Source organism: Rhipicephalus microplus, chromosome 2, assembly GCF_043290135.1.
Source record: "Rhipicephalus microplus isolate Deutch F79 chromosome 2, USDA_Rmic, whole genome shotgun sequence".
NCBI classification, from domain to species: Eukaryota; Metazoa; Arthropoda; class Arachnida; order Ixodida; family Ixodidae; genus Rhipicephalus; species Rhipicephalus microplus.
In genome coordinates this window covers 246,228,615-246,234,378 of record NC_134701.1, presented here as the reverse complement: position 1 = coordinate 246,234,378, position 5,764 = coordinate 246,228,615, and the positions used below count along the sequence as shown (strand labels likewise).

The window sequence follows — 5,764 nt, the reverse complement described above, 5'->3', positions numbered from 1 at the left end:
AACCACCATATAAATATGAAAGACGCCGTAGTGGAGGGCTCCGGAAATTTAGGCCACCTGGGGTTCTTTAACGTGCGCCCAAATCTGAGCACACGGGCCTACAACATTTCCGAGGGGAGTGGGTTACACAACATAATGAAAAAGCGGAAAATTAGTGGTTACATGGATCAGTGAAGGAAACCAACAAAAAATAATTCACATTATAAGAACAAAAACAGGTAATAAAGAACTACAAAGATCAACAGGTCTACTGAAAATGGAAATACTATATTCCTAAAAATTATGGCGACAGGTTAGTTATAGCAGCCTTAAACATAGTGGTATTAGTCATCTCGACTACAGATCGGGGAAGGGGATTCAAACTTGCTGACGTACGAAGGATGAATGAATTGTAAAAATGGTTAGTGTGGCATGTGGGAATGCCAACCTTATGACGATGGTTGATGCGAGCGGATACGTAAGAAGAAGGGGTTATCAATTTATTCTTAAGGACTGAATTGTGGTAATACATCTTGTGAAACAGGCAGAGGCGAGATAATTTTCTACGTTGTGACAGCAGAGGTAATGATAAAGTTGTTTTCATGAAAGTGACGCTGGAGGTGCGATGATAGTTGGAAAGAATGAAACGAGCAGCCCGACTCTGGATGGATTCGAGCTGATGAATGAGTGTTTCTTGGCTGGGGTCCCACACAGATGCAGCATATTCTATTTTGGAACGTACTAATGATTTATACAGAAGTAATTTTACTGGAAAGGAAGAAAGATGAAAATTACGGCGTATAAAGCCCAGTGTGCGATTAGCGTTATTGGTTACAAGTGTTACATGCATCTTCCAGGAAAGATCAGAAGTGATGAGTACGCCTAGATATTTGTAACATGACACAGGTTCTAGGTTAGTATTATTAAGATATTAAGAGGGCAATGTTGTATTGTGACGTGAAACGCGCATGTGCTTGCATTTGTTAGTGTTTAACTCCATGTTCCACGTGTTAGAACAGTCACGAACACGGTTTATATCTGATTGAAGAAGATAGACGTCAGAGTCGCTGTTAATAACACGGTATATAACACAGTCGTGAGCGAACAGGTTTATTGAGGAACATAGATTATCAAGTAAGTCGTTTATGTAGATGAGGAAAAGCAAAAGCAGAGCCTTGAGGCACGCCCGATTCAACTGCAGAAGTGATGGATGAGGTGTTATTCACAGTGACAAATTGGGAACCATCAGTGAGAAAAGAGTGAAGCCATTGAAGAACGTTCGGATCAATGTTAAGTTTATTGAGTTTTAAAAGAAGCAGTTGATGAGAAACCTTGTCGAACGCTTTTGAGAAGTCTAGGAGTATGCAGTCGACGATGAAACCCCTGTCAAGAATGGAATTTAGGTCATGTGTGAATGTCAAAAGTTGTGTTTTACATGAAAATGACTTGCGAAATCCATGCTGGTGATCTGTAAAAAAATAGTTTGACTGTAAGGAAGATGCGAGATGAGAGCAAATAACATGTTCCATAAGTTTACATGAAATACATGTGAGTGAGATTGGTCGATAATTATATGAAGAGTGCCTATCCCCCGACTTGTGCAAGGGATTCACCTTCCCTACCTTCCAGTCTTCCGGAATGCAACCGGTATGAAGCGATTGCTGAAATATATTTGCGAGAATGATGGCACTGTACACTTTAGTACTAATTAAAAACTTTGAATTAATGCCATCTACACCACATGATGATGAAACTATTAGATTTTTTATGGTTTTTTCTATACCGGCAGCATCAAAAACAATGGGGTTCATTGTTAAGAAATTTGAACTAGCATATGTGGGAGTTACGGAACACACATTTTGTGAAAAAGCAGAAACAAATACAGAGTTTAGAACATTTGCGGAGTCATCAAGTTTGATTACGCGATTGTTTGCATCTTTAAGGGTGATTGAGGAATTGTCTCTTTTGTTGACTACATTCCAAAATTGCTTAGGGTTGGTAATTAAAAGAGATGGTAATGTAGTATTGAAAAATGAATCCTTAGCATCTTTTTAGGGCTTGTTTGTATTCCGTATCTACGGCCTGATAATCACTCCAACGTTCTTGAGTGCCAGTTACCTTTGCAGAGCTGAAAATGCGTTTTTTCTTATTGCGTAGTCGTTTAAGCGATTGACTGAACCATGGTGATTGCAGGTTAGATGTGATGACTATGCGTGGCACATATTTTTCTATGAGTGATAGAACCTTTTCTTTGAATAAAGTCCAGTTAGTATTAACGGAGTGATCATAAAAGTTGTGCATGTAATCACTTAAAAAAGCTGAAAGATCATGAATAATAGCATCAAAATCTGCACGCTAATAGTCCCGGATATATGTTTTGTGGTTCCTACTGTGAGGTACTGTGCAGGTGAAAGAAAAATGAAGCAGCAAGTGGTCGCTTAGCCCTTGCAAATACGATATGGAATGGAAAAGATCAGGCGCAGTGGTTAGCACTAAATCTAAGATGTTAGATGTGGTAGAAGTAATTCTTGTTGCCTGTGTTATTAGCTGGGACGTTGCACAAATTCAAAAACACGTCTCCTGCTCCGGAGAAAGGATGACAAGTGGAATGCACGTTTAACCAAACTATATTCGGGAAATTGAAGTCGCCTAGTAAAATGAGTGGACTATTCGGATACCGTACTGTTAGCGAGGAAATGACATCATGAAGCTCGTCAACAAAAGTGGATGAACAGGATGGTGGTCGATAACAAGCGCCCAATATCAACTTCTTGGAACACGTTTGTATTTCAACCAAAAGAAGTTCCAAAGCACTACTAAAATGAATTGGAAAAGACGAAATCGTATCTGAAACCGCGATAAGCACACCGCCTCCACACCGAACACCTCTGTCACAACGGTAAATGTTGTAGTGTTTTTTGCAATCAAATAATTCACTGTTATCAACCTGCGCAGACAACCAGGTTTCAGTAAGGCAGATTACGTCGACGTTAGAAGCACCGATAGCAGACCAGATCGTCACGTTTTGGAATTAGGCTTCAAATATTTGCGAAAAGAAACGAAAGTTGATTTGCGACTGGTAGCTTTGATCCACTTCCCCTCGCGTAGCGCTATTTGGCGTTGTGCACAGATGCATGCGGCGACTTATGCGAGAGATGTGAAGTTTTCACAGATGACTTAAATGATTCGGAGATTTCACGCACGCAATCATCAGAGGGGTTGTAGATGAAGCACTTTCTATTTACGTACCGTTTGTTAAAGCGAAACTTAAATTTTGAGGATTGAGTTTTGCCAAGTTCAGCCAGTTTCTTTCTGGCAAGGCGAGTAGCTGGCGAATAGTCTTCACTAACGGCAACATTTACTTCCTTCAGCTTCAAACTACTCAGAAGTATTTGCCGCTTGAGCTTGAAGGAAGAAAATTTGGCAATGATTGGCCGGCACTTATTGGGATGATAACCACCAAGCCTGTGTGCTCGTTCGATTAGTATTTCAGAGGGGGCTATTTCTAATCTGGATGAAAACACACTCAGCAGCTTTTCTTCCGACTGGGCCCAGGACTCTGACTGGGCATCAGGCAGCCCATAGAATAAGAGGTCGTCTCGCCGCTGCATATCTTCGAGCTCACCTTGCCGAGCACGCAGTCGATCGTTTTCGCTGCTAATATGGCTAATCGATTGGCGAAAACGCTGTATCTCTTCCTGGACTTCATCAATCGCGACCGTTTTGCACTCTACTTCAGTTAATAGTTTGTCTAAAACAGTAAGGTTTTCTTGAAAACTCGCCTGTGTTTTTTTAAGCTCATCAACAGATTTGATTAGATCTGTCTGGTCCCTCTCTATTTTTTTCGGTACGCGTGTTTACAGCTTGTAACATCTTGAACATATCATTAAACTTCTTAGTCTGTGAATCAGTAAGAAGACTTTTGCACTTGGGCTCTAGTGTTAGGTCCGGGATGGAGCTCAACATCACCGGACAACATAAGCAATTGAGTTACAACGTCAAAGCACTCATGAAAAACAGAAAACAAAACTTCCGGGCGTTGGAACAGCAACAAACAAACGTTATTCGACTTTTTAGCATACAGAGATGTAACCGAACTAACCTGGACGACAAAGCAGAATGGATGAGTGAACTGCATCGTAGTGCTGTTCACACGCCCACTAAAGGCGCCTGGATTCCGCCAGCTCTTCATATAGGCAGCCGTCGATGATGTTGTCGTCAATCCGATTCCTTCGTTTGGTAGAGGGATGACCGTAGACACGTCGCTGTTGCACGGGCAGGCTGATACTTTCATATCGTTGAGATGGCAGGACAGCCTGCTGGTGTCGCTTATCGCTGGAGATATCGGTACGGCGGTGAAGTGAATCCATGCCGTAACCTGGTCGACAAAGCAGAATGGATTAGTGAACTGCATTGTAGTGCTGTTCACACGCCCGCATAGCAAGAGGTGGGAAAGAGAAGCGAGAGAAAGCGATGTGAGAGTTACGAGGAGGGAAAATGAGAGGACGATAGAGAAAGAGATGGGATAAGAAACAACGTGAAGGAACAAAGACAATGCAGACGGATGAAAGAGCCTAATGCGAAGTTTATGAGGGTGGCTTGGCGGCCTAGCTAACGTGGTTGCTTGGGCGAGTTGGTACGACATGTTTCACATAAAAAAACAGCGCCAATAACGAGGGATGGCAAAAGAAGGAGACAGACAGCGACACTGACTGACGGCCTAGTTGGTAATGCATCATAAAAGCCTAGAGCGCACATACAGACGGGGACGACGGAAGTATACACAAGACAAGTGCTGATTGTCTAGTGTATACTCCCATAGTTCCCGTCTGTATGTGTGCTGTAGCCTTTCATGAAGCCTAATCTGCGTTGTCCGAGTCATGGCGGTTGTTTGCCACCTCCGCTGTTTGCTCAGACTGGACAAGCATGAGTTTTCTGTTTTTTCATACCTGTTAGGGGTGCGGGAAGGGTGAAGAAGGAATAGAAAAGAAAGATTAAAATAGAAAAACAGGGAATTACGAGGAGGAAAAGAAAATGGCTGGGTATGATTATACGTATAATGCGATGAGAAAAAAGCAAACCAGTGGTAGCACATTTCAAACGTAGAAAAAATAACTCACGCAGGCCACGTTAAGTACACAAGAATCTAAAAATTTAATTCTAGAAGGCAGAAATGAGAAACATCGGTTATAGCGTGATGTGCAACACCACCACTCAGATGCAAGCTATCGTTAATTGCCGTACATAGATACCCTCGAATATCAATCATGCCGCACCTATCGATCCCTTGCAGGACCAACAACGTACAAAGGGGGAGGAGGGGCAGATAAAAGTTATTGTTTAACATTTATTTTATGTAAATTGCCATTTCTGAAACATACATTTAGAGAATGACGCAGCATGAAATATTGATGACGCGTGATAAGCTTGTACATTGGTCGACTGAATATTTCACAGAAAAGGGCGTTCATGTATATTCCAGCTAGTCGAATTTTATTGTTTGATTGCACAATTTTTAGACAGCAACACTGAAGTAGATGCTGTCTTCCTCAATTTCCTTATAGCTTTTCGTACCGTCCCACATAACCTGTCAGAATTTGCAACGCTCTCTCGAAACTTAAGCTCTAATGTAATCACTTGGATAAGGAGCTACTTAAACGGTCGCCAGCGTAGTACTTATTGGCTCAAAATCATCCGCAATAACCATTACGCCCAGTGTACTGCAAGCGAGTGTATTAGGACATTTGGTGCTTCTGATTTATATTAATAGCATAGTTCATGGTGT

The 5,764-nt window shown here is 41.8% G+C and overlaps 1 pseudogene; it reads right to left on the bottom strand.

Moving 5' to 3' along the window:
- Positions 1–3,089: 3,089 nt before the first annotated feature.
- LOC142794337 (uncharacterized) lies at positions 3,090–4,273 on the bottom strand (annotated as a pseudogene).
- Between the last annotated feature and the right edge of the window lie 1,491 nt (positions 4,274–5,764).